Source organism: Lithobates pipiens, unplaced genomic scaffold, assembly GCF_037356315.1.
Source record: "Lithobates pipiens isolate NorthernLeopardFrog02 unplaced genomic scaffold, aLitPip1_a1.2 Scaffold_1, whole genome shotgun sequence".
Lineage (NCBI taxonomy): Eukaryota > Metazoa > Chordata > Amphibia > Anura > Ranidae > Lithobates > Lithobates pipiens.
The window spans coordinates 7013074-7022934 of NW_027507685.1; positions in this window are offsets into that span (position 1 = coordinate 7013074).

The window sequence follows — 9861 nt, forward strand, 5'->3', positions numbered from 1 at the left end:
ACACTAAACAGCGCCGCCCGGGTACAAACCGACTACGATTTAGTTCCGATGACATATTAGGATTCATTCATTTTCTGCTTTACTTTATTTGTATCATAATTCATGCATCTGCTTCTGTTCATTTTCCCTAACAGAAATCTTATCACCTGATATAGAGTCTGATTTAATACTGAACACCAGAAACGTTATCCACAGTATTTTATTGCACTGTTTTTACTATATATAAAAAAATAAAAAATCCCAATAAGTGTATATTATTTGTTTTATGCAAAAGTTATATTGTCTACAAACTACGGTATACAGTATATACTGGAATTTACACCGCTATGACAATATACTGGTAATGGCCAGTAAGGCTGCTTTCACACTGGGGCGGGAGCGACGTCGGCGGTAAAGCGCCGCTATTTTTAGCAGCACTTTACCGTCATTTTAGCGCTATTTTTAGCGCTGTAACGCCTGAATACCGCCCCAGTGTGAAAGCAGCCTAAACGACTAATAGCGGGACTGTGATAGTGTGGTGGGAAATCTGGAGCTATCTGACGCTGGCTGGGAGGTACACTAACTGACACTGACATCAATAGTGACACTAATACAGTGATTGGTGCTAAAACTATACACTGTCACTGTACTGACACTGGCTGGGAAGGGGTTGACATCTAGGGCGTGGGTAGGCAAACTTAAAAAGGTAGACCTCTACCCAAACAACATGGGAGATGTCAAAGATCACCCGACACAGTGTCACCTGCTCACACCTGATCTAAACCTCTAATTGCCTTACTACTAAAACACATCTTAACTATGAGGTTTTACCACCCCCCCCCCCAAACTACAAATGTAAATGAACCCTTATTATTCTGAGGCTGCTTTCATACTGATGTGCTGCAGTTTACTTGTACTGTGGGTGTAGCACAGAGCATCTGCGACTGTCAGGCGCTTTGCCATAGAATAATATATCCTGCAGGTGCACTTTCTGAAAGCTCACCAAAACGCCTGCATTCAGATAATGCACAATACCCCCAGGATATAATAGAAGTCTATGACTAAGCACAAGAAACCTACTGGAAAGCTGTCGCACTGTACCCACAGTATGCATAGTTGCCAACATTGTAAAAAAAATGATAGGGACAAGTTTTTGGCTGTAGGAGGAGTCTTATCATAATTAGGGGACGGGGCATAAGTTTGTAGGCGTGGCATATCAAAAAATAAAATGAAGCGCGCCGCTGCGAAAAATGGGCATGGTTTACACAAATAGTGGGTGTGGCTTAAGTGGGCGTGACTCAAAAGGGTTGTGGGTAGAGTCTGAGATGAATGAGAGATGGAGGGAGAAAGAAAGGGGGAAAGAGGGGTAGAGAGAGAGAGAGAGAAATGAGAGGAAGGAAAGAAAGGAAGGAAGGAAAGAAAGAAAAAGGGAGGGAAGGAGAGAGAAGGAAGGAAAGAGGGATGGAGGGACAGCAGGTCCAGATCCTACACCACAACAGAAATATGTATTCCAGAGTTTAAAAAATCAGCAGTTAAAGATACTAGAGGAGTCCCTCCTTACATCAGTTGCCCCAGCAGAGTCCCTCCTTACATCAGGTGTCCCCAGCAGAGTTCCTCCTTACATCAGGTGTCCCTCCATTAGCTCCCCCCTTAATCAGACGTCCCCCTATTGGAGCCCCCCTTACTTCAGGTGTCCCCGCATTAGAGCCCCCTTACATCAGGCGTCCCCCCATTGGATCCCCCTTACATCAGGTGTCCCCCCATTGGAGCCCCCCCTTAATCAGGCATCCCACTATTGGAGCCCCCCTTACATCAGGCTTCTCCTCATTGGTGCCCCCTTACATCAGTCCCCCCCATTGGAGCCCCCCTTACATCAGTCGCCCCCCCATTGGAGCCCCCTTACATCAGGTATATCGGTGTCTCCGCCGCCATTACGGTTTCCCCGTTCCCCGAGGGGGAACAAAATAGAGGTGGAGCTGGCCACATGGCTACAATAGAAATTAAGCTGTGGCACCACCTACCCCTGCCCCCTTCTATAACAGGTCAGAAACGGACCAAGCGGGGGGTGGGCGGCACCGCACCTTCATTTCTATTGTAGCCACCCGTGTTCTTCTTCTGGTCTTCTTAAAAATGGTGGCCGGCGGAGACATTGTCTGGCTGCGGACCTCTAGCGTTTGAGGCGGCAAAAAATCAGGAAAAATTGATTTCCCAGGACATTTCCCGGGAATAATAATAAACAATAAAATCAGGAAAAGGGTCTAAATCCCGCAAATGTCTCTGGAAATTTGGGACAGTTGGCAAGTATGAGTTTGGGTAAACTGCAGTGCATCAATGTGAAAGCAGCCCTATATTATTATGCCCAGTGTATTGCTTCACACTGACCTGAAGATCTCTTCTTTCCTGCTGCTGGCACCACTCTGGAGACCGCTAGCTGGGATAAGAGATGGAGTGCAGTTAGTATCACTCTGCATGGGGCTGGAGCCAGCACTACAGAGGAGACATCGGCTTATGCAGCTCTTGCTCTCTACTACAGCTCCAACTTTACAAGTAGTCCCTCTGCATTGCACTCTGTTTGATGCTCTGGGATGGTGGGTCAGCAAGTCCCGACCGCAATCTACCAATCAGCTGGCTTCGATCTACTGGTTGCTAACCCCTGGCTTAAATGGAGGGCACTAATGTAATTACCTGTCAGCTTAAATGAAGGGCACTAGGGTAATTACTCGTCAGCTTAAAAGGAGGGCACTATCGTAATTACCCATCAGCTTAAATAAAGGGCACTACCGTAATTACCTATCAACTTAAATGGAGGGCACTACCGTAATTACCCGTCAGCCTAAATGAATGGCACTACAGTCATCACTACCGTAATTCCCCATTCGCTTAAATAAGGGTTGGGACTTTAAAGAGGCATGGGCTACAAAAAGGTGACATGAATAATGGTATTTAAACATGTCTCTATGGGTGGATAGGTCCGAAGAGTACAAACAAGTACAACCCCTGAGGTCTCCCTTCCGTGGAATCGTCCTGATTTCAAGTCTCATCAGGCTTAATACAACGATTGTTCCACCTTCCTATTCCAGCCCTCTACACAACTATAGAGTAAGGCTTTTTCCATGGGCCTCGCCTCTCCTTCTTTTCTTTATATTTATTAGTAGAGAATGATGAGGAGAAATTGGGAGTATCTGTAGATTACAGATTCCTGATGTTAGAGGGGAAAGAGGGTCAGAGGTAAATGAAGGGGAGGCATAGAAGGGGGGGGGGGGGGGGAAAGGGGATCATGAACACGGACCTCCAGAGTTTGCAAAATTCTGCCTGGTGCAAAACTAGGTTGTTCCATTCACTGTGTTGTGGGTAAACAGGGGGAAGAGGTGCCTTGAAAATCAGGCTACCATTTCATTCCCCAGTAGGGCCTGTCCCTCGTCCGAGAAAACAAATAGATTCCACAAGGTCCAGGTTTTAGAGTAACGGTCTCGTTGGTGTCTGGCTGTGAGTATGAGATCTTCCATTTTGTTTCTATCTGCGACTCTTCTAAACCATATGTTAATGGTCGGTGGGTGTGGAGATTTCCATAGGAGGGGTATGCATGCTTTAGCAGCGTCAAGAAGGTGGCAAATCACCAAATTCTTATAGACTTTCGCTGGGGTCTCTGAAGCATGCAGAAGGAAGAAAGCTGGATCATCTGTGATGAGGCATTGCGTAAATTTTTGCACTATTTGATGTATTTTCCCCTAAAAGCTTTCAAGTTTGGGGCAGGACCAAAAAATGTGTAAGATAGGTCCTCTATCCCTCTGGCATCTCTCCAGCATAGGTCGAGTGTCACGGGAAAATATTTGTGTAGTTGTGATGGGGTTCTGTACCACCTGGACAGAATTTAAAAATTAGTCTCCTGTGCTTTTGTGCAAATAGAAGATTTGTGCATAAAATGGAGAATGTGGAGTCGCTGTTTTGAGGTGAAACTGCGATTTAAATCTCGCTCCCACCCAATAAAACCTGGGGGTTGAAAGCCCTCTGGGGGTGTATTCAGCAAGATATATGTAAGTGAGAGTGTGTGTGGTATGGTTCCTGTGTCTGAGCAGTACTCCTCAAAAATCATGTGAGGTTGGCTAGGTTCTCTGGGGGGTTGTAGGGATTTTTAAATGTGTCCCAGCTGGAGTGCTCTCAGAAAATCTAAACGGAGGGAGCTGGCAGGGTCTGTAAGTTCAGATGTGGATATCCATCTACCCATGGTTCAAAAGTGTGAGGCTTGAAAGTAGCCTGCACCAATTGGAAGGTTCTGTTTATAAGCTCTGGCAGGAATCCTGGATTGCCTAGGCTAGGAAGCAGAGGTGAATCCTTTGATGCGATTACCTCTCGGCTCAGGAGACTGACACAGATACGTGTCATAGTGCCAATAAGGGGGTGTCGTTTGACGCACGCAGGGAGCGATGTATAACACCACGGTGCACTATTAAGAGGTACAGGGCTTTGTACCTGTTCCAATTCAGGCCACAGCTTGGCGTCATAATGTCGGCACCAGTCTATGAGCCTACTGAGATGTGATGCGTAGTAATAGTTGCGTATGTCTGGCATAACCAGGCCACCATGGTGTTTGGGTAATGCAAGTAGCACTCTGCTTAGTCGCGGTCGCTTGTGTGCCAAGAGGAACTCTATAAATAGAGAGTGTGTCATTTTAAAATAATTTGATAGGATGCAGATGAGTGGGGCCTGAATAAGATATAAAAATTTAGGGAGGATGCTAATTTTCAGTATGTTACAGCGGCCGAACCATGAGTAGAGGCCCATGCCTTTCAACGCTGTATCTGTCCATCTTAATTTAAAGTTCATTTGGAGCTGTAGAAGTTGTGTCTGAGGTATACAGATTCCCATTGCTTCTGATTTAGAAAAATGTATTTTTAAATTGGATAGCGCTCCGTATATTTCAAATTTGTGTAGTAGGTTTGGGAGGGAGACGACTGGGTTTGTGATTGTAAACAACATATCGACCGCATATGCTGAAACTTTTTGTTGCAAGGTTCCCACCCTAATTCCTGTTTTGTCTGGATTTAGCCGTATATGGCATAGGAAGGGCTCTAGGGATAGGGCGAATAATAGGGGGGACAGGGGGCAACCCTGTCTTGTCCTTTTCGTGATCTTAAAGGTTTCTGATAGGACTCCATTGGCTCTGACCCTAGCTGACGGGTTGGATGCCGTAAAACTGAAAACATGAAGGGCCAGTGTACACGGTCAAAGGCCTTTTCTGCATCTGTCACTAGGAATATGCATGAAGTTTTTGTGTCGTTGGCTAAATGTAATAAGTTAAGGCGTGTTGTCCCTGGCTTCCCTAAATGGGACAAAGCCTACCTGGTACAAATGGATCAGGTCGGGTAGGTGTTGCTGTATTCTAGATGCAATGATCTTAGTGAACAATTTAAGATTGGTGTTCAGATGGGATATGGGTCTTTACCGTCTTTTGGGATTACCGATATATGTGCCTGGAGGGTAGTCTCATAAAATGATTTCCCTGTGCCCAGGGCGTTAAAGAGTTTAATCATGTGGCTTCCTAGGGCAAGCAGAAGGGTTTTATAATATTGGAGTGTGAGTTCATCAGGTCCTGGTGCTTTCCTCGGTTTAGTGTTTCCTATGGCTAGTTGTAGTTCTGATATTGTGATAGGTACTTCTAGGAGGTCTCCTACGTCTTTTGCCAGGGCTGGCACGTGGGATGAGGATATATAATCTACTATTCCCTCTTGGGCTGGGGAATTTGTTTGTAAATTATTGAGTGATTCATAAAAAAGGTGGATATGTTGGGGTATGGTAATTTTATGGCCCAAAGGGGATGTAATGTGGGGTATGTAAAACGCCAACTTCTGTGCATGGAGGGATTATGCCAGCAGTCTGCCACACTTGTTGCCTGACTCGTATGTTTTTTTGCAGCAGGTTTGAATTGCTGCCTTGGCTCTGAAGTGTAGTAAGTCAGTAATTTGTGTTCATAAGACGTTAAGCTCCCTTTCCATGGGTTGTGTCGGGGTGTGTTTATGTCAGGCTTCCACGGCCTGTAACCTACATAGAAGGGAAGTCAGTTGAGTGGTACATTGGCGTTTGATTCTATCTCCGTGTTTAATAAGCACTTCTCTTATTACCGCCTTGTGAGCTTCCCATACCGTGCCCATGTCGCTGTCATTGGTTTGGAAATAGTGCCCTATTTCTTTAATTACATCTGTTAACACCTCATGTTCTTGTAGGAGGCTCCATGTCCTACTTTGAGCCATAAGACTGTCGGATAGGCCATGTGTTATCATCACAGGGGCATGGTCTGTCCAGGTAATGGAACCTATGGAGGTGTCTCGTATTGTGTGTAACTGAGTGTGTGGGATCAGGAAATAATCAATATGGGAGTATACTTGATGTGGTGCGGAGAAAAAAGTATAGTCTCTTTCACTGGGATGAAATAGACACCAGGCATCCACCAGTTGTGCGTTATGAAGGGATTTTGCAATTTGTTTCCTGGGTGCCCGGTAAAATGGAGGTGGTCCTTGATGAGGTGTCTTCAGTAGGGATTAGTGGCATGTTAAAATCTCCTCCCAGGATTAAATTTTCCTCCGTGAACTCTCATAGTGCGCTAAGCTGTTGATTAATGAAAAGGTCTTGTTGGCTATTGGGTACGTAAAAATTCGCTAGTGTCACCTTGACAGTGTCAATCATGGCCTTCAGTAGTATAAAGTGTCCCTCTGGGTCAGTCCGTGTGTCAAGGTGTGTTCAGGGTATGTGCGCAGATAGTAGGATAGAAGCCCCTCTCACTTTTGCTGTCAGGAATGTAGAATGGTATGTCATTGGGAAAAATGTATTCTTTAGCATTGGAAGCTTGTCGTCTCTAAAATGCGTTTCCTGTACAAAGATGACATCTGCTCGCATTCGCTGCATTTCCTGTAAGACCATCCACCTTTTTTGAGGGACATAAAGCCCTTTCGCACTGTTTGAGACTATTCTAAGTTCGTCCATGTTCATGAGGTAGTACAGAAGGAGAGGGGATATCACGTTTTTTCACACATGTTCCATCATTGCTGCATGTGCCGATCTGATTGCTGCCGGACCATTACCTCAGCTCCCATGCTTGATGTTCCCACCATGTCTTCGGCTCCATACCCATGGGATTGTTTTTAGGGTAATCTGCAAGGTACAATGGGGATGTAATTATTGTGTTTTTTCTTTACTCCTCTTTTTTACTTTTTGTTCCCCCTTCCACCCATGGCAGATCCTTAGCTTTTGGTTCTGATACATTTAGACGTACCCTGCATTTCTCCTGATGAGTAGAGGGCCTTACTTGCCCATATTACTAACCTAAATTACACATATATGACACTATACCATAACATAAATCAACCCACTTACACTTACATATATCTGAAAGCTGGTTAATATGCTGCTCTGAGTGTGTGCTAGTGAATGGTGAGTGGACACCCCTTGCCTGTACTGCACCCCGTGTGGAAGATACCGGAAAGGAGAAGATACCGAAGCTATAGAATGGTGACATGGAAGGTATCGCTGAAGAATGATGGTAGTGTGTCACTCAGTGGCAAAGCGGCACATCATGGGAAGCACAACACGTTAAGACTGTTCCATAGGTGCCATATCCAAAGAAGGGTGATATGCGCCCTTTAGGCGCAAAGTGCATGATGTTGGAAGTCAGCATGGTTTAATATCATACTTCTGGTATTTCATTTCCTGGTTGATGCAGTCAGGTGGCCTAAGTTGAAATGTAACCAGTTACACATCAAAGCTTTGTAGCATATCAGAATAACAATGGCTTGGCTCAAGCCCACCTGGGGTGATATGTGTGATTACAGGCTTCAAAGAGAATAAGAGCTAATTAAGACAGCCCAGGGGTCATGGAGATGATATGGGCAATACTGCCACCTAGAGGCCAATATAATATATTACAAGGACTACCTTTTGCAAATATCTCATTGGACAGAATGCAAGTGGGGTGGCTATGAATGGGTGGGTATGTTCGAGTAAAAAGCTTACAAAGAAAGAGTTTGGTCTCTTTAGCTACTGGTGTTTGTCTCTCTCTGTCTTTGACCACCTTGAGACCTTGCTTTGGACGGTGGCTTGGAGCCTAAGCCATGTGGCCCAGAGCTCTCTTTTGACATCTGGAGACCAGCCAACGAGTCTAGAGGATGTGATAAGAATCTTTGGTATCCTTGTATTATGTTCTTATTGTAAGCTTTGTGATATTGTAATATCTTTTAATACTTTCATGTTAGTGTTTCCTGTCGTCTTGGGAAATAAATACGTTTTATGAAGCCATGTGCTTGATTTAATAGCTAACCTTGTATTATAGTGATATCATCAGTAACATGTGCATGTGCTTAGAGTTTAATATAGACAAACTAACTATAGGGATTAGACAAATTAATATAAAGGTACAATAATATTTATTGTATCATTTTTACTTCAACTACCCTCTGTAATATGTTCATTGCTGACTATCTCTACCTCTGGACCCCCCCAATCACCTAAGTTACAAAACCCTCTAACTTTTTGGCCATCTTCACTCCCAGCAGATCTGCACCCTCCTCGTTTAGGTGCAGTCCGTCCCTTCTACAGAACTGGTGATCGACTGAGAAGTCGACCCAGCTCTCCAGGAACCCAAAATCCTCCTTACTACACCAGCTTCTCAGCCACTTGTTCACTTCCCAAATCTCCCTGTGCCTTTCTGATGTGGCTCAAGGTACTGGTAGTATTCCTGAGAATACTACCTTGGAGGTCCTTTTCCTTAATTTAGCTCCTATGTCCCTAAAATCGTTCTTTAAGACACTCCATTTGCCTCTGACTTTGTCATTGGTGCCAATGTGCACCAAGACAGCCGGGTCATCCCCTGCCCCTTCCTGTAGTCTGGCCACCAGATCCGTGATGTTCCGAACCTGAGCACCCTTAGACAGCATACAGTTTGGAGCTTCAGGTCTTTGTCACAGATTGCCCTCTCTGTCCTTCTAAGAACTGAGTCCCCTACCACCAGAATCTGTCTATCCTTTCCCTTCACTTCCCCCCCAATCTCACTGGAGGAGTTCTTCCCCTGGCAGCTAGGAGAGTCCCTCAGCTTCAGCAGTGCTGGTCCCTGACCGGTTTTACTAATGTCACTCAATGGAGCATACTTATTGGGATGCTCCAGCCCAGGATCGGCCTCCCTGGCACTTCCCCCTCTATACTTCCTGTCACCCATCTACACGTTTCTAGTGCCTGCAACTCTTTGTCTCCACCTGCCTCTGTGCTGGCCCCTGCCAACACCTGCCGAGTATGTTCCTGACTCTCCTTTAGTATGGAGGGTCTTCTCAGTGCTGACAGTTGTTTCCCTAGATTCAGAACCTGGGCTTCCGGAGAAACAATGTGCTTACATTTTACACAGCAGTATTTGCCCTTGATCATATGATCAAGTAACGCATACATGCCGCAAAATGTACACCGAGTCGCATCTCCACACCTCCCAGGAATCGTACCTACAAATTTTATGAGGATTGGGGCTTATACCCTGTCTAAATTACCTAAGAATAGCTTCCTAACACTAATACACAACTATTGTAAACTTATTTAGGAAAGATCCCCACACATTTACTTCCTTGAATTCTGTGACACCTATTCTGTATGCCCTGTTGATAGGCATTGCTGCTGTGCCACAGAATTCACAGAGCCTGCCTTCTTAACTACAGAAACTACAGAGGTGCTGAAAGGAGGAGTTTCAGGAGGATTCTCAAGAGGAGTCCATTCAGGGATCACTGCTTGCATGCAGCAAGGTACCATGGAATATGAAGTCCTTACAAATTGAAAGTAAACAGCAGAGGAGATGCTTCAAAGCATGCAGGGAATCCAGGAGGCCGTGAAAAGAGATGATGAACAGACAAGCAG